Raw genomic sequence first — 27,489 nt, 5'->3', positions numbered from 1 at the left:
AAGCGTATCATCAAAGCTTGTCTATTCAGTGCCAAAAAATGACATTAATGCAATGCCATGTTTGAAATATTAAATGGACAGAAGTCCAGAATTCAGTTATAACTCATTGAAATGATAACTCACCCTCTTTCACATTCATAGAACTAAATTCCTGATTTAATATGTATTTCTGGCCATTGTATGAGAATACTTTTCTTTGGGGAAATGCTTAGTGCTGTTTTTCCAACGTTTTGGTTCTGCTGGTTTTCTTAAATACATAATGGTACTCTGAGGCTTTGACAATGGGCATATGCTTTGTAAAAAATATGAATAAAATGAATAAATGTGTATGATAGAATTGTTCTCTGCAAACCATAATTCTGAATTGTCTGCCCTTTGTGTATTCAAATTCTCACCCATAATGCTATATTTAAGCACTTTCCCTTATTTAATTTCATCATTTAAAAAATACAGACTCATTGTCCTCATCCTTTAAAGACAAAAAAAAGGCATTTTAAAAGGAATTTCTTTAGGTTTCACCTTCTGTGATCTTGTCATTCCAATGTTTCTTGGCTTTCTTATTTAAGGATTTGAAATAAAAAATAAACCTTAGTTCACCTATCACGTGGGTAAACTACAGTCACAGCTGGAGAGTAACACATTTGATCTGTCTATTCCATCAGTTAAGATTTATGCTCTCAATATCCTTGATGGATATTTGAGGTGAACACAGTATACGAGAAGACAGACTCTTATCTGCATGACTGAAAACATTTTGGGGAGGAATGAGAGCTGATGAGGACAGAAATAGGAGCGCATGAACCCCAGAAATACTCTACGATACTTTCTCGTAAAAGCCAATGCCCCAACTCAGTGTGTTTTGTTAGGTTAAGACACAATTTCTAGGGGAAAAAAATCTGTAATATTTTTGTGAAGACACAGTAGACTTCATGGGAATGATTAATAAAGTGACAAACTGAAGACAAAGGAACTGCGTCAGATCAGGTATGACTTCCCACGTCTGCATCAGTTTTTTTCTTTTCATTATTAGCCGGCATCAAGACTTGTGAGCATATTTCCTACCTATAACACAGAAACGGGGCAATCCACTTTGCTTCAATAGTAGGAAGCATAAAAACTAAGAGTCAGGCCTCAAATTTCTTAAATATGTTAAGATGAAAATTGAAAAAAAGAAATGATTTTGGCTCAGAGGAAAGTAGAACTTTATGATAATCCTGTTTAACTGTGCTATGCTGCTACATGGAATAATTCTAGAGCTCTGGAAACTGATATGCTTTGAATCCTCTAGAAACTTTTGTCTCCACAGGCTGCAGACACCATCGAAAAAGACAGTTCTTTGACAATTCTTCAGAAATCACTTCCTGTTGAAGTCATTTCAACTCTGGCTTTTGTGTTAATAGTTTTAGCAGGTAAAACCAGATTATCTTGTATCATCATCAATCGTATTTATTGAGCGCTTACTATGTGCAGAGCACTGTACTAAGCGCTTGGGAAGTACAAGTTGGCAACATATAGAGACAGTCCCTAACCAACAGTGGGCTCACAGTCTAGAACATTATTAATGTATTAATAATTATGGTAATGATCATGATTATAATAAACCAATCCTGCCCCCTTCTAACCACCTAGTGGATTCCCTATCCCTTTTCATGCCTTCAGAACTCACCCTAACCCCCAGTTCCACCCAATCCAACATCTCCCTTGCTCCCCCCCCCCTTCTACTTTGGCTTCTCTTTCTCTAACTTTCTTAAATTTAGCACTCCTTTCCTCACTTCTGTTCTCGCCAAAGGTCTCATTCATTCATTCGTATTTATTGAGCACTTACTGTGTGCAGAGCACTGTACTAAGCGCTTGGGAAGCACAAGTTGGCAACGTATAGAGACGGTCCCTACCCAACAACGGGCTCACAGTCTAGAAGGGGGCAGACAGACAACAAAACAAAACATGTGGACAGGTGTCAAGTCATCAGAACAAATAGAATTAAAGCTAAATGCACATCATTAACAAAATAAATAGACTAGTAAATATGTACAAGTAAAATAGAGTAATAAATCTGTACTAACATAAATACAGGTGCTGTGGGGAGGAGGAGAGGAAAAAGGGAAAAGGAGTCTCCTCACTCTCCCCAACCCTGCCAGGAAACCAAGTTTCCATGACCAGCCCAACATTCTTTTTCTTTTAAAAACTTTAATTTTTTACATTTTTCTTTTTATTTGACTTCTGCTTTAACACAGCACCACACTGCCACCCCACCCACCTTTCCTGGCTTGAAGCCTCCCTATCCTTCCCTATTCAAAGCCACCAAGGCAGAGACAAGACCAGAGACAAGACCAGAGACAAGACCCCCCCATCTTACCTCCTTCCCTTTCCCACAGCACCTGTATATATGTATATATGTTTGTACATATTTATTACTCTACTTATTTATTTTACTTGTACATATCTATTCTATTTTATTTTGTAGTATGTTTGGTTTTGTCTCCCCCTTTTAGACTGTGAGCCCACTGTTGGGTAGGGACTGTCTCTATATGTTGCCAATTTGTACTTCCCTAGCGCTTAGTACAGTGCTCTGCACACAGTAAGCGCTCAATAAATACGATTGATGAGGAGGAAGAGGAGGATGGGATGTGAGGGTGGGATACAGAGGGGTCGCCTTCCCAAGCCTCTTCAGCAATCACCCCCGACTCATCCCACCTTAGTCCAGCCCTGCCCCCACGTGTGACGCAGGGGTTGGAGCTGCAGTTTGGGAAATTAAAATAGGGTTAAAATAAGACAGAATCTGTTTATGTGCATCGACGTGAAGCATGTCATGAACTGGATGCTTCACCAGACACTGTTTGTGATGGTCACTCAGTGCTCCCACACGTGCTGCTGCCCTGGAGGCATCCAGGTGAGGAGTTATGTAGAACTACTTCTCAAAGTCGGCACAACAAAATGGATTTAAGTTAAACCTAAAGGAAACCACAGGCTCTTGCCAGCCTGCATCAGGAAGTCACCCCATGGACACCTGAAGCCTTCTGCTCAGGGTATAAGTGGATGGAATGGGTTGTAGACTAAAATAACCTCAAAAATGAGTTCTCCCTAGCTTCCTCCTTACCCCAGGTGGAGTTTAAAATGACAGAAATACCTCACCACAGGAAGCTCTTTTTTTCTGGCCAGGTTTCAGGGTAGCAGGCAGCAGGAAACAAGGTCCAAAGAAGTACATCAGACAAGACCTTTTACCGAAATTCCCTCTAAGGAAGAGTCCAACTCATTCCCACCCTTTCACCCCTGGCTCTGTCTCGGTGGCTTTGAATCGGGAGTGATGGGGAGGTTTCTAATATTGTCAGAGAAGATAAGGTCCTCCCGGGATGCACTTTAGCTTCTGGAAGATGTAGGTAAAACTAGCTACTTTGCACTCTGGTCCTTTCCTCCCCAGCAATTCTCTTGCCAGACTTTTAGCCAGGTCTTTCTGAATTTTAAGGCACAGGGCTTCAGGGGTGACTTTTCTCCTGGGTAAAGGACACATTATAACTAGAATAAAGAGATTAGTGGCAATCAGAAATATGCACCTTAATACCACTTTGGGGATTTGTAGTTGCAAGCTCAGAGATGATAGAAACATCTTTATCCTTAAATAAATAAATAAATAATAAATAATGATGGCATTTATTAAGCGCTTACTATGTGCAAAGCACTGTTCTAAGCGCTGGGGAGGTTACGTAGCGCCATGGGGCAGGGGGTGCAGGACCCAGGCCCCAGGGGGCTGGAGGACAAGGGGACACTCTCAGAGAAGCAGCATGGCTCAGTGGAAAGAGCACGGGCTTTGGAGTCAGAGGTCATGGGTTCGAATCCCGGCTCTGCCACATCTGTTGTGTGACCTTGAGCAAGTCACTTAACTTCTCTGAGCCTCAGTTACCTCATGTGTAAAATGGAGATTAAGACTGTGAGCCCCACGTGGGACAACCTGATCACCTTGTATCCACCCCCACCCCGGGCACTTAGAACAGTGCCTTGCACATAGTAAGCGCTTAACAAATGCTATTATTATTATTATTACTATTCTTATTATTATTATTACAAGGTGATCAGGTTGTCCCATGGGGGGCCCACAGTCTTAATCCCCATTTTACAGATGAGGTAACTGAGGCACAGAGAAGTGAAATGACTTGCCCAAAGTCACACAGCTGACGAGTGGCGGAGTAGGGATTTGAACCCATGACCTCTGACTCCAAAGCCCATGCTCTTTCCACTGAGCCACGCTACTTCTCTAAAAAAGACCACACGGGCAGGCACGGCACCACCCCAATCACCACATCAAGGGGCTTGGGAGAGAGTATTGTATTGTATCCTTGTATCTATTGATCTAGTGTATCTTTGAATACAAGAGAGAATGAGACAAGATTTGGATCCTCAAAAATAGAGAAAAGAAGTAAAAAGAACAGCAGGAGAAAGGTAGCAAGTCATAAAACAAACAAGCTGGTAGCATTTTTGTGGCCGAGAATGCCAGCCGAAGGATACTGGAAACCATAAAGTTTGCCAGAATGGTCTTCATTCAGCTAGAACTGCTTTACTTTGCTGCCACTGCACCTTATTCATTAATCCAGCATGCTTTTGAAGGGCAATGTCTCTCCTATTTCCCCAAACATAAGAGGCACATTCATTCTAGACTGTGAATCCGTTGTTGGGTAGGGACCGTCTCTATACGTTGCCGATTTGTACTTAGAGAAGCAGCGGGGCTCAGTGGAAAGAGGCCGGGCTTTGGAGTCACAGGTCATGGGTTCAAACCCCAGCTCTGCCAATTGTCAGCTATGTGACTTTGGGCAAGTCACTTAACTTCTCTGGGCCTCAGTTCCCTCATCCGTAAAATGGGGATTAAGACTGTGAGCCCCCTTGAGGGACAACCTAATCACCTTGTAACCTCCCCAGTGCTTAGAACAGTGCTTTGCACATAGAAAGTGCTTAATAAATGCCATTATTATTATTATTATTATTATTCCCAAGCACTTAGTACAGTGCTCTGCGCACAGTAAATGCTCAATGACTGTCTCTATATGTTGCCAATTTGTACTTCCCAAGCGCTTAGTACAGTGCTCTGCACACAAGTGCTCAATAAATACGATTGAATGAATGAATAAATACGATTGAATGAATGAATGAATTTTCCAAAACAAAATTACTTGCTTTGAGTCTCACTTGGGACCTGATTAACTTGTATCTGCCCCAGCACCCAGTACAGTTACTTAGAAGCAGCTTAGCTCAGTAGAAAGAGCCTGAGCTTGGGAGTCAGAGGTCATGGGTTCGAATCCCAGCTCCACCACTGTCAGCTGTGTGACTTTGGGCAAGCCACTTAACTTCTCTGTGCCTCAGTTCCCTCATCTGTAAAATGGGGATTAAGACTGTGAGACCCACATGGGACAATCTTGATTACCTCGTATTTTCCTCCCCACCCAGCGCTTAGGACAGTGCTTAGCACATGGTAAGTGTTTAACACATACCAACATTATTATTATTATTACAGTGCTTGGAACCTAATAAATGCTTACCAAATACCACAGTTATTAGTGTTATTATCATTAAATGTGTGATCTAGACTGTGAGCCCGCTGTTGGGTAGGGACTGTCTCTATGTGTTGCCGACTTGTACTTCCCAAGTGCTTAGTACAGTGCTCTGCACACAGTAAGCGCTCAATAAATACAATTGATTGATTGATTGATCCAAATTGATCATTTTGTCTGCAAGGAGATGAGTGTGTCTTAAATTAGCTGGTTGTGGGTGGAATCAATCAATCAATCAATCAATCAATCGTATTTATTGAGCGCTTACTATGTGCAGAGCACTGTACTAAGCGCTTGGGAAGTACAAATTGGCATCACATAGAGACAGTCCCTACCCAACAGTGGGCTCACAGTCTAAAAGGGGGAGACAGAGAACAGAACCAAATATACCAACAAAATAAAATAAGTAGGATAGAAATGTACAAGTAAAATAAATAAATAGAGTAATAAATATGTACAACCATATATACATATATACAGGTGCTGTGGGGAAGGGAAGGAGGTAAGACGGGGGGATGGAGAGGGGGACGAGGGGGTGAGGAAAGAAGGGGCTCAGTCTGGGAAGGCCTCCTGGAGGAGGTGAGCTCTCAGCAGGGCCTTGAAGGGAGGGAGAGAGCTAGCTTGGCGGATGGGCAGAGGGAGGGCATTCCAGGCCCGGGGGATGACGTGGGCCGGGGGTCGATGGCGGGACAGGCGAGAGCGAGGTACAGTGAGGAGATCAGTGGTGGAGGAGCGGAGGGTGCGGGCTGGGCAGTAGAAGGAGAGAAGGGAGGTGAGGTAGGAGGGGGCGAGGGGATGGACAGCCTTGAAGCCCAGGGTGAGGAGTTTCTGCCTGATGCGCAGATTGATCGGTAGCCATTGGAGGTTTTTGAGGAGGGGAGTAATATGTCCAGAGCGTTTCTGGACAAAGATAATCCGGGCAGCAGCATGAAGTATGGATTGAAGTGGAGAGAGACACGAGGATGGGAGATCAGAGAGAAGGCTAGTGCAGTAGTCCAGACGGGATAGGATGAGAGCTTGAATGAGCAGGGTAGCGGTTTGGATGGAGAGGAAAGGGCGGATCTTGGCAATGTTGCGGAGCTGAGACCGGCAGGTTTTGGTGACGGCTTGGATGTGAGGGGTGAATGAGAGAGCGGAGTCGAGGATGACACCAAGTTTGCGGGCTTGTGAGACAGGAAGGATGGTAGTGCCGTCTACAGAGATGGGAAAGTCAGGGAGAGGACAAGGTTCATCACACTTTGGGGGAATTCCAGCACGGGACTCTGCTACAGGAAGGGGAGTGACTGGTGGGAAAATACACTCCACCCTGCCATAATAATTGTGGTACTGGTAAGCGCTTACTATATGTTAAACACCGGAGTAGATTCAGAATAATCAGATCAGACACAGTCTCCTAAATTCATCAAGGCTATCGTTTCATGTGCATCACTGCCTAGACAGCCATGACTGCTCTTACTTCCAGCCTAAAAGTTTGGAAGGCTTGCTACCACTTCATCCTCACTCTCCTCTCGGGAGAGAGGAAAATGGGGCCCAATGTCAAGGATAATTTGGGGCTCTGAGGTGTTTGTTTCCCTTTAACCAGGTCGTCTAGAGGACCGTGAACCTAAATTAGAACACTGTTCACTTTCATCAATCAGCAATGGTATTTACTGAGTGCTTACTGGATGCAGACCACTGTACTAAGCTCTTGGGAGAGTTCCCTTCAAGGCCCTGCTGAGAGCTCACCTCCTCCAGGAGGCCTTCCCAGACTGAGCCCCTTCCTTCCTCTCCCCCTTGTCCCCCTCTCCATCCCCCCCATCTTACCTCCTTCCCTTCCCCACAGCACCTGTATATATGTATATATGTTTGTACATATTTATTACTCTATTTATTTACTTATTTTACTTGTACATATCTATTCTATTTATTTTATTTTGTTAGTATGTTTGGTTTTGTTCTCTGTCTCCCCCTTTTAGACTGTGAGCCCACTGTTGGGTGGGGACTGTCTCTATATGTTGCCAATTTGTACTTCCCAAGCGCTTAGTACAGTGCTCTGCACATAGTAAGCGCTCAATAAATACGATTGATGATGATGATGATGATGATACATGGAGCTGGTAGAAATGTTCCCTGCCCCCAACGAGTTTATAGTCTAGAGGGGGAGACAGACATTAGTATAAATAGCTAATATATCATTTATGAATTTATCAATATAAATATATAGTGCTGTAGGCTGAGGGTGGGTCGAATATCAAATGCCCGGTGGCATTTCATCTGAGTTAACTTCGTGTAATCATAAAGGGAATCTGCAGAACTTTGGCAGGAAAAGGAAGGGCAATGGCAATGAAAATGATACTGTCCTGAGGCGAGGGCAAGATCCTCCTCCAGACCATTCCCTCTGGAGGAATACAGACAATCCCATTTCCGCTAACTGCATGCTTTTCCTGAATTGAACCACTGAATCATTAATTTCAGAAATCACATTTTGCCATCCAATTACTCAGCAAGCCCTGACATGATCAATGATGTTAAAGGTTTTCAGCTGGTTGTATTAATCAATTAAGTGTAGAGTAAACAAAACACAACCGTCAGTGAATCTGAATCCACTGCTGATGAACTGGTGTTCAAAACAATTAATAATGAGGTAATGCTTGAAAACTGAGGGCAAAGGCCTAATTGATTTTTCAAAAGAAGGAACATTCTAAATGCTCAATTAGTTAATAATTTGCCTACTAATTGATTTCTTCAAGGTGTCTAACTGGCAAAATTGAGATGGGTTCCATCACTCTCCTTCTACAAAAGCTCATTTCTAGGCATTTTGATAAGGCATCAAGGAAGGTTAGAGGAAGATCAATTTAGTCCCTCATTAGAATTTGAAATGTTTCCAAGGATGAAGAAACAACTATCAAAAACAAGGAAATAAGTAATAAAAACTTTGAAGACCATTCTTTTATATGGCTTCATCAGGAATGCTAGAGAGATAAATCAGCCTGAAAAATGGATCGTTCACAGCCCTATTAGAAATAAAGGAAGAAACAACAATACTTGCCGGATGGGAAGGTCAAATCTGACACTGAAAGAGGTACTTGGTGTAGAAACTTAAAAGTTTGCTCTGAGCGACAGTGGAAAGGGGAACATGACACCATTGCACAAAGAATTTCTTTGCCTTCCTTGCTTTATTAATGTCATAATTACACGTGTGATTCATTCATTCATTCAATCGCATTTATTGAGCACTTACTGTGTGCAGAGCACTGTACTAAGTGCTTGGGAAGTACAAGTTGGCAACATATAGAGACGGTCCCTACCCAACAACGGGTTCACAGTCTAGAAGGGGGAGACAGACAACAAAACATACAGACAGTTGTCAAAATCATTAGAACAAATAGAATTATAGCTATATGCACATCATTAACAAAATAAATAGAATAGTAAATATGTAGAAGTAAATAAATATGGGATTGGTTATGCTATCTGCCAATGGCCATCTAGTAGGAATAATTATGTTTGTAAAACTGGTGATGCTGACTTGTACTTCCCGAGCGCTTAATACAGTGTTCTGCACAGGTAAGCGCTCAATAAACATGATTGAATGAATGAATTAATGAAACATGCCTTGGACAGAAGGCAGGGCTCCGAAGAACCTCTCTCTGGGCCAACAGAGGCAAAGTTGACCCTGCTGACTTGCAAATGGTGAGCAGAGGTTGCCAGGAGGGTGGAAGAGGATAGATTCAGGTGGAAAGGGGTTATAAAAGGCAAGGGATCAAAATCAGTGATGAAAATGGCGACTTTCCAAGCATTATCCCATTAGGGATAGCACAAATCTAAACTAACTCTGGCAAAGTTGACCCTGCTGACTTGCAAATGGTGAGCAGAAAGCCTGCTCCAGACTTGAGTGGCTGTGGACTGCCAGATACAACGTCCGGGTGAGATCATTTTAGAGATCTGTCTCCCTGTGGGCTGAAATATGCATTTTTCTTCTGTTCCACTTTCCCAAGCGTTCTGTACCACATTTTGCTCTCTGCGAGAGCTCAATCAATGCAATAACTTCTACTACTACAACAATACTATTCTACTACTATTGAGATAAAAGGATGGGCTGCTTTTCTGGGGCTTAGGATGGCCACAGGAACCTGGAAAATAGCTTTCTCCTACCCCACGTTTTTAATGGTTATTTGAAATGCAGTTTGTACACTGTCTGAAGGGAATAGAAAAAAGCGTGGTACGGTCCAGTTAGGAAAAAAAATGCTGACGGGATGTGTACAAACACATTAATGTGACATGTGTGATGTAGCTCCAGAAAAGAAAGCAGGAAATGGCATGTGGCCACTTTCCAGCCCCCTTGGAGCTGCGGATGCAAGCTAGGGGTCTGCAGAGCATGGGGGCATGACCAACCTACATGTCTGGGAGACGTAGGCCTAACACAAACCTCACAAATACATTCTTCAGCGGTTGCATCAGTGTCTCCTAAGCAACATCTTTTAAACTGGATTTTCAGAGTCATCAACTATGCAGAAACCCACCAGTGGTGTTTGGCAGTAGGATGCTGAAGCTGCTGGGCTGTGGAGAGCGGCAAACAAAGAATCGGTATTTCTCCTAGGACACAGGAGTTTCATTCCTGTAGATTGCAGGCTCTGCCGTAGTCTGTAAACTCCTCGTGGGCAGGGATTGCGCCTACCGACTCCATTATATTCTACTTTCCCAAGTGCTTAGTCTAGTGCTCTGCACACAGTAAGTGGTCAATAAATACACCATTTATTGATTGACTGCAAAACCACCATGAAATCCCAAAACTATGTTGTGTCAGGTTCTTTGGGTCTGTTTGCTTTTTCAGTGGAAAAGAAAGGGTTGGGGGAAAGATGGTTCTAAAGCAATCAAAATGGTGCATATTTTGAATGGGTGAAAGCCAGAAAGCCAGGAAAGTTGTGGAAGATGAAAAGGACTTATAAAGTTTGTTTCACTTCATGCTTTTTAATGGTATTTGTTAGCTCTTACTGTGTGCCAGGCACTATACTAAGCGCTGGAGTAGATAGACGCTAACTCAACTGGATACAGTCCGTGTCCCAAATGGGGCTCACAGTCCTAATCCCCATTTTACAGAGAAGGTAACTGAGGCACAGAGAAGTTAAGTGACTTGCCCGAGGTCACACAGCAGGCAAGAGGCAGAGCCAGTAATATAATCCAGGTCCTCCAACCCCCAGGCCTGTGCTCTTTCCACTAGACCACACTGCTTCTCACCTATCTCCTGGGCTTCATTCTCTCCCCAGTCATCTATACTTGATCCTACAGCCCGGATCACTTTTCTAAAGTGTCTGACCCAGTTACCTTGTATCTACCCCAGTGCTTAGTAGAGTGCCTGGCACATAGTAAGCACCTAACAAATACCACAATTATTATTATTATTAAAGCATATTTCTGTACTTGACTGCCCCTCGCCAAAAGCCTCCAATGGTCATCAATTCCTCTTCAGATAAAGCAGAAATTCCTGACCATGGATTTCCAGACAATCTGCTTTCTCCTTCCTATTTATACACTCTCTTTCTTCCCCTGTGCCCAAATGTAAACGTACTTATTGCATACTTACATACTCCTTTCAAGCTAAAGTGCTCACTGGACCTTATTCTCATCTCTCACTGCCAACCTCCTGATCATACCTTCTCTTCGTCCTGGAACTCTCTCTTCCTTCACATCCACCTCTCTCCCCATCTTTAAGACCCTTCTGAAATCTCATCTCCTCAAGGAGGCCTTCCCTGATTAATCTCTCATCTCCCCACATTATATCCCCACTTCTGCATCTTCTGAGGATTTAGGACTCTTTTCCATTTAACCACCTATCTTTATACTTCTACTTCCTCCTACCTGCAGTTAAAACCTCCTTCAAGGCAGGGATATTGTCTACTGATTTTATGGTATTCTCCTAAGTACATACCACAATATTCCGCACACAGTAGATGGTTAATAAATACTACTGATTGATTGCCACCTCAAGGCAACCAATCTGTGTCGAACCATCAATTTTAAATATCTGTGAATGTTTCCCTTTGATATACTAATGAAGGATTGATAAGAGGATTTCCACAGGATTCTGTCATTTGTCTTGTTGTCAGAGCCCCATTTTGTTATAGCCAAGTCATAGCTATGTTTGTTCAGGTAACTATGTTTTCCTATTGTTCATGTGCATTCTACCTCTCCAAAGGGTGTAATGAGAATAATAATAATAATGATAGTATTTGTTAAGCTCTTACTATGTGTGAAGCACTGTTCTAAGCACTGGGGGGGATACAAGGTGATCAGGTTGTCCCACGTGGAGCTCACAGTCTTAATCCTCATTTGACAGATGAAATAACTGAGGCACAAAGAAGTTAAGTGACTGGCGGTCATGGTTTCAAATCCCAGCTCCGCCAATTGTCAGCTGTGGAACTTTGGGCAAGTCACTTAACTTCTCTGTGCCTCAGTTACCTCATCTGTAAAATAGGGATTAAGACTGTGAGCCCCCCCGTGGGACAACCTGATCATCTTGTAACCACCTCAGCCCTTAGAACAGTGCTTTGCACATAGTAAGCGCTTAATAAATGCCATTATTATTACTATTATTTTCCCCTACTTGCTCTCCTTCCTGCATCGCCTATGCACTTGGATCTGCACCCTTTGAGCACTTGGTATTCACCTCATCTTCAGCCCCACAGCACTTATGTACACATCCGTAATTTATTTTAATGTCTGTCTCCCCCTCTAGACTGTATGTTCTTTGCAGGCAGGGAACGTGTCTACCAACTCTATTGTAATGTACCCTTCCAAGTGCTTACTACAGTGCTCTGCACCCAGTAAGTTCATTCATTCATTCATTCAATCGTATTTATTGAGCACTTACTGTGTGCAGGGCACTGTACTAAGCGCTTGGGAAGTACAAGTCCCAAGTACAAGTGCTCAATAAGTGCCACTGATTGATTTTCCTCAGTTTGATGGGGCCAGGGAGAGGCTGGTAGAACCCAGCTTCCCCCCTTTTAGACTGTGAGCCCACTGTTGGGTAGGGACTGTCTCTATATGTTGCCAACTTGTACTTCCCAAGCGCTTAGTACAGTGCTCTGCACACAGTAAGTGCTCAATAAATACAATTGATTGATTGATTGATTCGGATTTCCCATTGATCCTCTTCTTCCTACTGTAAACTGCCTTGCCACTCTCAAGGGAGCTGGCTGTCACAGTCACTGCAGCTGCCTGGCTTGAGTTATGGCCACTTCCTGGGGCTCTTAGGCTACTGTTAGCTAAAATGTGTTCTTGAAGAAAGTGCTCCGATGGTTGAAGTTGATATTATCTAATCTTCAATTTTGTTTCCTTTTCGAACTTCCCTTACTTTGTTTTCTCCCTGTTGTTGCCCCCCTTACTAGTAATGTATCTTAAAAATTGTTCATTGTTCCTTCCTCCTGAGGAAAGCACTCCATATCTAAAAAATAAAGAAGAATAAATGAATCCCCTTACCTCCTTAATGAAAAAATGAATAGGGTTTGAACTAGAAAAGATCCCCAAGGAACCCCAGTTCTTACTTCCATCTTGACAAATAAGCCCCTGACGCATTTCTCACTCTGATAATTACTCTGGGTTTGCCTGGGCAGCTGGCTAACTACATCTATTTTATAACAGATCCATAAACCACGGCTCTTATTTCCCTCACATGCCTGGAAATATTCACCATATGAGGCAGTTTAGAGGCATCACCTTCCATTTAATGTTAAGTAATAAGAATAATAGTTGGTCTGAATGGTCAAAAAGGCTGTGTATAGGCCTCTCACTTACGTTTTTAACAGTATGGTGCAGGCTAAGCTTCTGGGAGCCTAAAATATTTTCTGCTCATTAACAGTTTGTTATAAGGGTATAATAGGATGGTGGCAAATCAATTGAAATAAGTAAAAAAAAGTGCTGCTTGAATTAACACCTCTCAGAACTTGGTAACTCACTGGGATCTGTATATCAGCTAAAGAGCACTGCCTGCAGGCCTAGAAAAAGTGTATAAAAGAGATAGTCACAAGCCAGATTTCTCACTAGCCAACTAGATGAAATGAAATTCATTTGTGAAGAGGTTTCTCTCCCACTCTCAAGCCTCATAGCTTCCAGGTGGCCAGGAATATATTGAATATTTTGAGCCCAATAGCAGGTTTTAAAATAGGGATGGAAATGAATTCGTAAAGTTGAGTTATCAAGCCCCTACTGGCATTCATTAAAATCTGAGGAGAGGGATGTTGCGTGTTCAACAGTAACACTCTTCAGGATATATATATTTTTTAAAAACAGTATTTAAAAAAGTTTCAGGGTTAGCTATCCTTTTGCTAACTAGTCATTTATACCTTAAAAAAAAAGATGTATTCCCCAAAGGCACAGTTTAGTTAGCTCACTGATCTTGGTGAGGTTTATGATCATGACATTTTCAACAGGGATTTCCTTTTACACAAATGTGTGATATTTCTATCACCACAGGGTATTGCTAATTATACAAGATGACAAAGGGAAATGAAACTTTTTTTAATGGCATTTATTAAGCGCCTACTATGTGCAAAACACTGTTCTAAGCACTGAAATAATATTTCTGTTACCAGTTTGAGAGACTGTGATTTCACAAATATTCAGTGTCTTTCTAGATTCTGGAGGAAATGTTCAACAAATTGGATGATCATTTAAAGCTGATATTGTTTTTTAAAAAGGAGATGTGATGCAGAAAAATGAGCTCTCTGGGAAAAATAGGTACCCTTCTGAATTAACAGCCCATAAATTGTAATTAATCTAGAGTAATACATAGGTAATATATGTAATTGGAAAACTGATTATGGTATAATTTAATTATATAGGATATTGACATGCATTTCAATTTCAATATTTTAACACTTAGTACTTATTTAGCAGGCTATAACCATTTCATGAAACTGAAATTAAATCTGTTTTGGAACTTCAATTGGAAAAGCTAAAATCAGAAAAAAATTAGTTTTCTATTCTTTGTGCCATGCCAGGGCTTTAGAATGCTTCCATCTTGGAGTCAGGTGCAAAGTGAACCACCTAAGGGCCTGATTCTACAAAATAAATCCCGGCTTTTTGTGCTGTGCAGCTGCCTAAGGATGGAAAAATCATTTTATGGCATCTTGAGCAAACTTGTTCCACGTAGAATACATACCTTCTGCAGTTTTTGTTGAATCTAACTTTAAAATATGTGATAATTCTATTTCTTTTTCCTCTGAGAGACATGGATGCAGTGGAGAATTAATCTTTCCAGTTAAGAAGCTGGTGTCAGTTCTTTTTTGCTACAGTCTTAGCTCGTTAAACCACAGCTGCCATAACTGACATTCTGGAATTCCATTATTGTAGACATTTCCTTCCTAGAACGGTTGTCAGCTCTAGTCATGAAAAGAATTGATGGGTTGCAAAATGGATGGAGTTATTTCTGGACCGTCCTCTTGGTTGAAACAAGGCAATTTAAATGAACCAAAGTTTGACTCTCAAGACACATTCGTTCTTCCCAAGAGTGGATCTGTAATGCTTGTTCCATCCCCTCCTTTGGCAGGAACACTGCTCTCGCTACCTTGAGGATTCCTCCCAATTTAGGGGCTTCAGCTCTTACTCTGTTGCCTGGGATCCTGATTGGTGCCGGGAATCCTTAGAAGGTAGGCTCAATTACAAACATAAAATAAGGAGCTTATGGTATGTGTAAAGGAGTCCCTGAGGAATCCCAAATTCGGCAGACAATGGCACCCAACAGATGGTACAGCTCCTCAGTTGTAGCCCAGAGACATCAGTACGGTTCCCCAGTTCCCCCAAGCCTCTGCCCAGAGGAAAGGGTCTCCCTGCCTTGCTGACAGTTGTGGCAATTCCAAACTCTGGAGTAGCGGCAGCCTTCAGATAGCAGGCGCAGATCCGGAACCAGTCCGTCTTTGTCGCGACGGCAGCTCTATCCCAAATTCAGTCATAATCCACAGCAGTGTGGAAAGCACCAGACTAACTCCTGGGAAGACTACGTGGACATTACCTATAAGCAGCTGGCAATTCAAGACAAGGTCAATTAAAATGACTCAGAAAAGGCAAAAACAGTTTAAATAGAATATCTGAACTGTTAAGACTGCTAAAGTGTAGTATGAGCCCCATATAGGATGGGGATTGTGTCCAACTTGATTATCTTGTACCTACCCCAATGCTCTGTACAGTCCTTGGCACATAGTAGGTGCTTAATAAATATCACACATACTATAATCAATGCTTTACAGTCCCTGGGCAACTCAGTGCTCCAGATGAGCAGTCCAGTGTGGAAAACCCACCATAATCTTACTGAAGTTTCAATGGGGGAAAATAACTCCTGCCCACCCCATGCTTCTGAGGGAGGGCAGAGTTTCTCACTAAAGTTGGAGGTGGGTTGCAAGGGGCTGCCCTCATTTTTCCCCCTGCCCTACAGTGGGGTCCTGGATTCCTGATGTTGGGGAAGCTCAAAGGGTACAAGTTTCATCTCACTCTTAGCAGTGAGGATCAATGCAAAAGCAGCCCATTTTCATACATCTACAACTACCTCTAGTATATCAATCAATCAATCAATCGTATTTATTGAGCGCTTACTATGTGCAGAGCACTGTACTAAGCGTTTGGAAAGTACAAATTGGCATCACATAGAGACAGTCCCTACCCGATAGTGGGCTCACAGTCTAAAAGGGGGAGACAGAGAACAGAACCAAACATACCAACAAAATAAAATAAGTAGGATAGAAATGTACAAGTAAAATAAATAAATAAATAAATAAACAGAGTAATAAATATGTACAACCATATATACATATATACAGGTGCTGTGGGGAGGGGAAGGCGGTAAGGCGGGGGGATGGAGAGGGGGACGAGGGGGAGAGGAAAGAAGGGGCTCAATCTGGGAAGGCCTCCTGGAGGAGGTGAGCTCTCAGCAGGGCCTTGAAGGGAGGAAGAGAGCTAGCTTGGCGGATGGGCAGAGGGAGGGCATTCCAGGCCCGGGGGATGACGTGGGCCGGGGGGTCGATGGCGGGACAGGCGAGAGCGAGGTACAGTGAGGAGATTAGTGGTGGAGGAGCGGAGGGTGCGGGCTGGGCAGTAGAAGGAGAGAAGGGAGGTGAGGTAGGAGGGGGCGAGGTGATGGACAGCCTTGAAGCCCAGGGTGAGGAGTTTCTGCCTGATGCGCAGATTGATCGGTAGCCATTGGAGGTTTTTGAGGAGGGGAGTGATATGTCCAGAGCGTTTCTGGACAAAGATAATCCGGGCAGCAGCATGAAGTATGGATTGAAGTGGAGAGAGACACGAGGATGGGAGATCAGAGAGAAGGCTAGTGCAGTAGTCCAGACGGGATAGGATGAGAGCTTGAATTAGCAGGGTAGCGGTTTGGATGGAGAGGAAAGGGCGGATCTTGGCAATGTTGCGGAGCTGAGACCGGCAGGTTTTGGTGACGGCTTGGATGTGAGGGGTGAATGAGAGAGCGGAGTTGAGGATGACACCAAGGTTGCGGGCTTGTGAGACGGGAAGGATGGTAGTGCCGTCAACAGAGATGGGAAAGTCAGGGAGAGGACAAGGTTTGGGAGGGAAGACAAGGAGCTCAGTCTTCGACATGTTGAGCTTTAGGTGGCGGGCGGACATCCAGATGGAGATGTCCTGAAGGCAGGAGGAGATGCGAGCCTGGAGGGAAGGGGAGAGAGCAGGGGCAGAGATGTAGATCTGGGTGTCATCAGCGTAGAGGTGATAGTTGAAGCCGTGGGAGCGAATGAGGTCACCAAGGGAGTGAGTGTAGATTGAGAACAGAAGGGGACCAAGCACTGAACCTTGGGGAACTCCCACAGTAAGAGGATGGGAGGGGGAGGAGGAGCCTGCAAAAGAGACTGAGAAAGAACGACCGGAGAGATAAGAGGAGAACCAGGAGAGGACGGAGTCTGTGAAGCCAAGGTCAGATAACGTGTTGAGGAGAAGGGGGTGGTCCACAGTGTCAAAGGCAGCTGAGAGGTCGAGGAGGATTAGGACAGAGTATGAGCCGTTGGATTTGGCAAGCAGGAGGTCATTGGTGACCTTTGAGAGCGCAGTTTCCGTGGAATGAAGGGGACGGAAGCCAGACTGGAGGGGGTCGAGGAGAGGGTTGTTGTTGAGGAATTCTAGGCAGCGCGTGTAGACAACTCGTTCAAGGGATAGACAACTATCCCAAGAAAGTGATGTGGAAGTGATGTGGGAAGACCCCTAACCTATTTCTAGGCCATGAACACTCCTTGGTAAGATGTCCCTCAAACCAGGTTTTTGCAGGCCTGGATGTCTGATCTCATTTAAGCACAGAAAATTTCAGCCTTGATAACACAGTTAACTTCAAAACTCATTAATTTTACACTCAAACTTTCCTCCCTTACATTCACTAGCATATCTCTCATCCTGGGTAACCGATTGAATCCAGCCCTAAAATGGTTAAAAACAGTTATCCTTTGAATTTCAACAGAGGGTTTCAGGAGAAGCCAATTCCAGCAGACAGCTGCTTGCCAGACAACTCCGGTTTGGGGCCACTGAAGGGGCTATAGCTTTTCTTCAGCTAGAGCCAGGCCAGTGGTGTGGAGAAAAAGATGAAAAATAGTAAATGGGCAAGAGCAGGAGTGGGGTTGAAGGGGAGGAGGCTTAAGCTGGGAGAAAGAAAGGGGTCAAGAAGGGTTTGACTTAGCTGACCAGTTTACTGAATCTAAGAGAGATTAAAAGCTAGTGATGTCAAGAATATCGTCAAATATGCTTAAATCACATAATAAGTGAAAGAGAAAGAACTTAAGAACCTAAATGCCATGACTGGGCCGGAGTAGTATAAGGTCTTAGCCATTATGCACTTAGTCTTAGCACTTAGAACAGTGCTTGGCACATAGTAAGCGCTTAACAAATACCATCATCATCATCATGAGGATTATCAATTGCCTGGGACTGAGAACCCAAAGGACCCGAGTATTACTCCTAAATTCATTCATTCAATCATATTTGAGCACTTACTGCAGAGCACTGTACTAAGCGCTTGGGAAGTACAAATCGGCAACGTATAGAGACAGTCCCTACCCAACAAAATGTCAATTGCCTACTGGGTAAGTCCTTAAGTTTCTCTATGCCTCAGTTTCCTCATCTGTAAAACGTGGATAAAATACCTGTTCTTCCTCCCCTTTAGGATGTAAATCCCATATGGAACAGAGACTGCGTCCGATCTGCTTGTATGTTATCTACCCCCATTGCACAGGGCTTGGAATACAGTATGTGCTTAGTCAGTATTACTAGTGTTATTATTATTCTGCCCTTATCTTAAACTATGCTAAATGAAATCACAAAGGAAAGATTGAAATGATCAAAATTGCTTATAAAAATGTAAAAATACAAAAATGCTTTGGAGCGCATTCCCAGGGAAGTAGTAGATCTTCACCTTTAGGCTGTTCAAAGCTAGGTCAAACTACATGGTAGAAAGCAGAAGGCATAAAAACATCAAGTCCACTCACCCTTTTCAGATCACTGTGGAGATCACCTGGACATGAACGACAGCCGTTCGAGGGCATCTGAAACCAAGAAAGTATGTCACTTTGCTGACAAATCAATGAGGTGAGAAGGAAACCTTATTGATAGAAAGAAAAATCAGGCTTGTTGTCATGGAGGTTTTGAGCCAAATGTCATAGGGAATGATGGGAGATGGCTGAGAATAAAAATCATAGTATTTATATGTTGCCCACTTACTATGTGCCCAGCACTGTACTAAGCACTGGGTGGGACACAATCCCTGGTCCACGTGGGGCTCTCACTCTAAGCAGACAGCCAGTATTTAATTTTACAGATGAGGAGACAGGCATTGAGACACAAAGCGTGTTTCTGGTCACTCAGGAGGCAAGTGACAGAGCCGGGATTAGAACCCAGGGGCTCTAATTCCCAGACCTGTGCTCTTTCCAGTAGATTATGTTGCTGCCAGACGTGAGGGAGAAATAGGAGCAGTGACATAGGTGAGGTCTTCAGTTTGAAACAAGGAGAGCATCTAGGAAATAAATCGAGAAGTCTTTTGGAGGCTCCAGAGGATTCTGGAGGAAGAAGGGAGGTAGTGAGTCTTGAGAAAGATGCCTCTATGGGAGAGAAGTCTCCAGAAGCTACAGTCCTGGTGTTCGGGTACCACAAGTCTCAATCCCAACTGGAGAAAACAGCAGAAGGCACTTATTTTGGCTTTCAGCATTTAGAAATGTGTGACTGTCTTATGAGGAAGAAACTCTATGGCCCTATGCACATTGTTGCAGCACTACTGAAGAATATTAATGGAACCATTCTCATTTACTCAATCAGCCTATTATCCAGGTAAAATTCTTTTTTGGAAAACTACTGTCTCAAGTAGCCCAGCCAGCCCGCTGTAAATGTGAAAATGCATTAATACTAATGAAGTACGAATGAGTCGTATGGGTTACCAGGCAGACCCCGTCAATCCCGCGGTCTGTCAGATAGAGGAAGCATAGTTACAGTTCATGAGTATACTTAGTAACACATTTAACTGGAGCAATTGTGATCATATGCACTATACAATATGGTCCTGATGAATACTACCTACTAAAACTAACTTCTAGTAAAATAATAAAATTAACTTTGAAAGAATTTGCAACTATTTTGAGAGTAACGGAATTATAAGCATAAAAGCAAACCATGCAAGGCAAACTTGATTGCCGTTTTGATAGAATTTCTAAATTTATGGCCTACAGGAAGATGGAATTTTTATCTGATTTTCAGTAAATCATCTGTTAGTGTCCTACTCAATCTTAGAGAATTGATTCAAATTAGCATTGTCTGTGAACACGGTAACATACTGAAAACTGTTTGAAGGGTTATGATAAATGCTAACCTGTGGGATTTCAAATGCATGAACTTTTCTAGTGAGTATTCATCTTGAATTGAGGAGAGAATAAATATAAAAATAATGACTACTCTGCACATAGTATGCACTTAATACCACTGACTGACACCTCAACAAATATTATTTGATGATAACGATGCTGATGGCAGTGGTGGTGGTGATGAAAGGCTTATGCCTTATTCATTCAATCGTATTTATTGAGCGCTTACTGTGTGCAGAGCACTGTACTAAGTGCTTGGGAAGTACAAGGTGGCAACATATAGAGACGGTCCCTACCCAACTGCTGTTGGATCCTGGAATAGAATTTGAGCTTCTTCCCCAGAGTTTAGCGTAATCACATGTGAGTCCACGTGGTGTTCACAGTCTTAATCCCCATTTTACAGATGAGGCCACTGAGGCACAGAGAAGTGAAGTGTCTTGCCCAAGGTCACACAGCAGACAAGTGGTGGAATCAAGATTAGAATCCAGTTGCTTCTGACTTTCCATTAGGCCACACTGCTTCCGAGTACGCGCAGTGAGGGAATATACACTCTCAACATGTCTATTTTAAACAGTTAATTCGGAAGATTACTGAGCAGCTGTGCTTTGGAAGTGTCTCCGAAATCACTGGATTTCACATGCAGAGTTACTGGGATTTTGGGTCTCAGGAATTACTTGGAAAGGACATTGTTAGCATTTTTACCTTTTTTATGGGCGACCTTGCGGAGAATGAAGTGCTTGCTGCTTTCACAAATGCTCGGGCTAAATGTTTTGCGGAGACCCATTGAGATCCTGAGCCAGTGGAGACCCATTGTAATCCTGAGCCAGTTTCGTGGAGACCCACTGTGATCCTGAGCCAGTGTGCCTAGACACCTCCTCCCTCCCACTCTGGTCACCCTTAAGGAAGTTCCTCCAGCTTCAAGTAGCTGCAGGGCAGAAGGAGAGGGTTTCTCCAGCCTTTGGCTAGAACATTGGGCTAAAACACCTGGGCATTTCCCAGGCACATCAGGATTCACACCCTCTTTGCAGGGGCTGGCCAGAAAGGGCATCTGAAAGCAGTTGGGACAGGATTAAAAGGGCCAGGAGCTGAAAGTAGACACAGATTAGGAGTAGGTGGACAGGGATTGATAGACAGATAAATGTGTCTGTTTATTGTTATAATGTACTCTCCCAAGCACTTAGTACACTGTATACTAGTGTATACTAGTACAGCACATAGTAAGTCCTCAATAAATTTGAATGAATGAATGAATCATAGGAGATCCATTTGTCTTCTTCCTCCCAATTTAGTTGGGAACCATAGAGCTCACATTTCCACCTTAACACATGTTTGGAGCAGAAATTTGAGGAGCAGCATGGCCTAGTGGAAAGACTCGGAGTCAGAGGACCTGGGTTCTAATCCAGGTCTCCTGTGTGACCTTGGGTAAGTCACTTCCCTTCTCTGTGCCTCAGTTACCTCATCCAGAAAATGGGGATTAAAACTGTGAACCCTATGTGGGACTCTGATCCAATTATCATCTATCTACTCCTCTTAATAATAATAATAATAATAAAAATGACATTTGTTAAGTGCTTACTATGTGCAAAGCACTGTTCTAAGCACTGGGGAGGATTCAAGGTGATCAGGTTGTCCCACATGGGGCTCACAGTCTTAATCCCCATTTTACAGATGAGGTAACTGAGGCCCTGAGAAGTGAAGTGACTTGCCCAAAGTCACACAGCTGACAATTGGCAGAGCTAGGATTCAAACCCATTACCTCTGACTCCAAAGCCTAGGCTCTTTCCACTGAGCCACACTGCTTCTCTATTGCTTTTGCTGTTTTGCTTTTGTTCATGTTTGAGTTTTGTGTGCGTCTGTGGATGTTTTTGTATGTGTTCCTGTGAGTGGGCACATCTGCACACATGAGTGAATTGTATGTTGAGGGTTTTTTCCTTTGTGAATAATTTATTTTCTATAAAATTTTGTCTGTTTTTCAGTCTAAATACCCTCTCTATTCTGAACTCCCTGACCCTATTCAAAATGAAATTTGTTTGCGATCTTTCAAGACGATTTGAGGGTCAAATACTAACTCCACTTTATTCTTCCAAGTGCTTCGTTGGGTGCTCTTCACACAATAAGAGAAGCATGCAATTGGAGACATAGCGTGACCTACTGGAAAAAGCATCGGGTTGGGATTCAGAGGACCTGGGTTCTAATTCCAGCTCTGCTACTTGGGCAAGTCATTTAACTTCTCTGTGCCTCAGTTATTTCATCTGTAAAATGGGGATTAAGACTGTGATCCCTATGTGGGGCAGGGGCTCTGTCCAACCCTATTATCTTGTATAAACCCCAGCACTTAGTGCAGTGCCTGGCACCCAGTAAGTGCTTAACAAATAAAAAAAGACCCAGAAAACTAAGTACTCAACAAATACCATTGACTGAAATTGTGAAAGAAACTTACATTTGCAGTGCTTTAATAAGAACATCAATCATTCAATCCGTGGTATTCATTGAGCATTTAGTGTGGAGAGCATTGTACTTAACACTTGGAAGAATACAGTACCATAGAGTTTGTAGACAACAATCCCTACCCACAAGAAGTTTGCAATCTAGAGAGGGAGACAGACACCAAAATAAATTACAGATAGGGAAAATGGCAGGGTAGAAGGATATATACGTAAGTGCAGAGGGATTGAAGGTGGGGTTAATATTAAGTGCTTAATGGGTACAGACCTAAGTGCAGAGGCAATGCAGAAAGGAGAGGAAGTAGGAGGAATAATGGCTTAGTCGGGGATGGTCTCTTGGAAGAGATGCGATTTTAAGGAGGTGGGTATGTTGGCCATCATTCCTGACTGACCAGAAAAGCCTGGGTAATCAAGGTTTCTAAGCTCTCATTTGGAGCCTGTCAAATGTTCCATAATTTAATGTAAATGCTTCTGACGTTGTCTGAAAACTCACATTTGGCTCTTTTAAGCGTGTTCAGACTATAGTTTCCTGGAAGACTTGAAGGATAAAAACCCTTCTTCCCACCCATTCTCCATCTTACTTTCTCAACTTTACCATGTCCCAGATCTCAGGAGGGGATAGTCCATTCTGAAGCAGTGACTCCTGCTTTTTAAATTTTATGCTTAATTAGGCTAATCATACCCAAAGATGAGGCTATGCATCATCCAAAGAAAGGATGGAAGAATCATTTATTACAGTACAGAATATGCACTTTATATGTTTGCAATTATTTCTTTCGAAGCATCCTGATGCTCCCTTTCTCTACACCCCAGGAGCTCTGCCCAAAAAGCACAGTTCAGATCACAGAAATAAAACAAAAGGAACGAGAGAGGACAGAAAGAAGGAAGTGAATAGAAGTTGGTCAACTACAATACTGACAGGTCAAGAGTGAAGAAGGCTGTGTCTGAACAACTCCATAAGATCTTCAAGAAAATAATCGAAATGGCTTAGTCATTTCTCTGCTTGCAGGCAGCGGGCTGGACTAAATGATCTCTTGAGATCCCTTCGACCTCTATCTTCTGCTATCCAGTCTGAAACCTGAAGGAAAATTACAGGGAATGAATGAATTAAAAAACCAAAAAAAAAAAAAATAAACAAGAACTACGGGAAACTCAGGGTAACTTTGGGTTCACTGCGTCTTTTCCAAATTTGGTTGAAATCAGCAGATGCAATTTAGAATTATTAAAGTAGAACAGATAGATTGATTTAATAGGTTCCCTTTCAACACGGCAAAAGTGAAATTTAGCTGGAAAAATCACAAATTAATCATGTGGAGAAAAATATGGCACAGCTATTCAGTGAGAGGGGAAGATCTGAAGATAGGGGATGGCTAAATAGGTGGAAAGACCATTCCGTTCAGTATATTCACAATGAGTCTTCAGTGTGATTTATTATTCCTTCCGTATGAAGCCTAATGTCCCATAGTGGAGAGTTCCCATCTATACAAAGGATGAAGCTATTTCTGTAATACCGTTTCACTGTCCTTCTCATTCATACACATTGAGTACACGCAGAGATAATCCCTCTGCTATCCTGATATGTTGGCTATTTGCACTGTTTGTTGCTGTTTGTGAATCAGCCCTGGTATGACAATTTTTCCAAAGTCTCTGATTGAGAACAACCCTTTCCTGATTGCCGTGTCCCAGGCATAATTGTTTTAGTCGTCCTCAACATGCCTCCCCCCTCTACTTCCTTATATCTCATTTCAGCTTGTCAAAAAGCAGCTGCGTGGGTATCATGTTATCATCCACTCTCATGCCACATCCCGACCAGCGGAGCTGTGTTTTGAAGAACAACGCTCTGCCGCTAATGGGTTGACTGCATTCCAGGACCTCGTTGTCGGTGAACCTTTCTTGCCATTCGATTTTAAACATGGTTTAGGGTTGCCGCTGATGAAACAGTTCAAGAAACCAGATGCGTCTTCTGCGGTAGTTCTAGGTCTCACTTCCACAGAGAAACTTAAGGGGCTTCTCTGACTTTATTTAGATTACATGTACATGAACTTGAAGTTGATTAATTCTTTCAAAGCCCTAGGCTCATATGGAAACTCACACTGTAGGCTCAATCAGTTCACGAATCACTGAAAAGATTAGATTTTTTGGGGGGAGGGTGGGCAGTGGGAGGGGAGCTCTTTCATCCATTCAATCGTATTTATTGAGCGCTTATTGTGTGCAGAGCACTATACTAAGCGCTTGAGAAGTACAAGTTGGCAACATATAGAGATGGTCCCTACCCAACAATGGGCTCACAGTCTACAAATGGGCTCACAGTCTAGAAGCTCTTGCCTCCCTCTAGACTGTAAGCTCACTGTGGGCAGGGACTGTGTCTGTTTATTGCTGGATTGTACTCTCCCAAGCCTAGTACATTGCTCCACACCTAGGAAGCGTTCAATAAATACCACTGAATTGACTTGAATTTTCTCCTCCCCCAAGACGATAGGGTTTCAGATAAGAAACCCCGGCACTAAATGAAGAATCCTGCACCTTCAGTATTTTTCTCCAGCTTCTTCAACAGTAGACTTTCTATTTTGAAACTCTCTACCCACTGAGAAGCACTGTAACCATGTATTTATTTAAAATGCAGCCTATGTTTCATGGGTCTCATCCCCAATATTAGAAGGGGCCTTCTAAAGTAGTATGTCTGTCTAAAGTAGTAAGCCTGTCTCTCAGTCTCTACAGGAATCCCGCCTTATCTGTAATGATAGTGGACACATCTGCACTCTTTGATGTTCACTCTTTGATTTGCTCCTTTTAGTATTACCACCACAACATTTGGTGGTTGCACCTTTAAAAAAAATTACTGGCATGAAAAAAATACCAAGAAATCATCAAATTTATTTACAAATACACTCATTTTTCTCCTGTTGTCAGTTTCTCTCAACCCCCGTCACCAACACCAATAGTACCTATACGCAAAACATATTACGCAATTAATATGCCTAAATTAATCAATGGTATTTGAGCACTTGCTGTGTGCAGAGCACTGTACTGAGCACTTGGGAGAGTACAATGCAACAGAGTTGGTAACCACATTCCTTATAATCTAGAAGGGGAGTCAAACATTAAAATTAATTACAGACGTGTACATAAATGCCTTGGGGCTGAGGGTGGGGTAAATATCCAGGTACAGATCCAAATGCATATAAGCGACACAGAAAAGAGAGGATCAAGGGAAAAAAAGGAGGTGCTCAATACATATGACTGACTGAAAGAATGAATGAAAGAAAGCTTAATCGGGGAAGCCCTCCTGGAGGAGATGGGATTTTAATAAGGCTGTGAAGGTGAGGAGAGTGGGATCTGCCTGTGCAATCATCTGGGGGTAGCGTTAGAGAAAAGACTTGTAAAACATGCACCGTATAGCCATTTGTGTTCAAAAACATCAGTACTTTCGGCATCGCCTAGCAGCACTAGTGCATGTCTGGGAGTCACTTCCCTGTGCCTTGATTTCACCATCTGTAAAATTGAAATTAGATACCTGTTCTCTCTTCTCCAACGACCATAAGTCCTATGAAGAACAGCGGCTGTGTCTGATATGAATGTATCGTATCTACCTCAAGTGCTTGGCAACTAGTAAACAAAAACCAAAAACCAACATAGTGAACAAAAACGTTCAGGACACGTCACCCCATTCCTCAAAACACTCCAGAGGTTGCCCGTCCAACTCTGCATGAAACAAAAACTTCTCACCATTGGCTTGAAAGCCCTTCGGGCCCTTACCCCCTCCTCCCTCACCCTGCTACTCTCCTTGTACAACCCAGACTGCGCGCTTGGCTCCTCTAATGACAGCCTTGTCACTGTGCCTTGATATCACTTATGTCCCTGCACCCCTAGCCCACCTTCCTCAAATCTGAACAGACAATTACATCCCCTCCCCTGCCTTACTGAAGGCACTTACTGAATGTGCCTTAGTCCAATTCACCTTACTGAAAGCCTTATTGAAGGCCCATCTCCTCCAAGAGGCCTTCCCCTTTCCTCATCTCCCACTCCCTTCTGCATCACCCTGATTTCTCCCTCTGCACCTAAGTCCATATCTGTCGTTTACTTATTTGTACTGATGTCTGTCTCCCCTGCCCTCGAGCCTTTAAGTTGGCCATGGCAGAGGAATATGGCCCATTTACAGATGAGGGGACTGAAGCCCTGAGAAGGCCCATCTCCTCCAAGAGGCCTTCCCCTTTCCTCATCTCCCACTCCCTTCTGCATTGCCCTGATTTCTCCCTCTGCACCCAAGTCCAGATCTGTCATTTACTTATTTGTATTGATGTCTGTCTCCCCTGCCCTCAAGCCTGTAAGCTCGAGGAATGTGGCTCATTGTTGTATCGTATTCTCCCAAACACTCAGTACAGTGCTCTGCACAGAGTAAGCACTCAATAAAATGAATAGTAGAGGTCCGTGACCCTCAATGTCCACAAGCGTTGGTGTGGCCAAAAAAGATCGAAAACAGTCAGTGCTTCAGAAAGCTTGACCGTTTTGGTACTTGTACGTTGTACTTGTACTTGTACTGGTACTTGCTGTAACTGGCGGCCATGTTTGACGCGGCTCGGCCCTTTCACTGCCTCCCACCCCCTCAAAAAGAGCGCTACCCGTCCGAATGGCAGTCCCCTCCTTACAACGCTCATCACAAAACGTTGTAGCTTTTTTTTCCCCACT

At 43.1% G+C, this 27,489-nt stretch overlaps 1 protein-coding gene across 3 annotated transcripts in view; it reads right to left on the bottom strand.

Annotated features, from left to right (window-relative positions):
* Window positions 1-27,489, bottom strand: part of LOC119933013 (cytosolic beta-glucosidase-like) — a 120,628-nt gene that overhangs the window by 82,056 nt on the left and 11,083 nt on the right. The window contains exon 2 of one of the 3 annotated variants that reach the window (XM_038752182.1): window positions 18,998-19,054. The exons of 1 other annotated variant lie outside the window; for it this stretch is intronic. The gene's annotated coding sequence lies outside the window, so the exon portion shown is untranslated. Of the gene's footprint in view, window positions 1-14,676; window positions 14,696-18,997; window positions 19,055-27,489 lie in introns of those variants that run through there. One more of the 3 variants, XM_038752185.1, reaches the window with a different exon arrangement.

The sequence above is a fragment of the Tachyglossus aculeatus genome, chromosome 10 (genome assembly GCF_015852505.1).
Source record: "Tachyglossus aculeatus isolate mTacAcu1 chromosome 10, mTacAcu1.pri, whole genome shotgun sequence".
Taxonomy (NCBI): Eukaryota; Metazoa; Chordata; class Mammalia; order Monotremata; family Tachyglossidae; genus Tachyglossus; species Tachyglossus aculeatus.
Note: the sequence above shows the minus strand (reverse complement) of the source record. Positions and strands in the feature narration are given on the sequence as shown.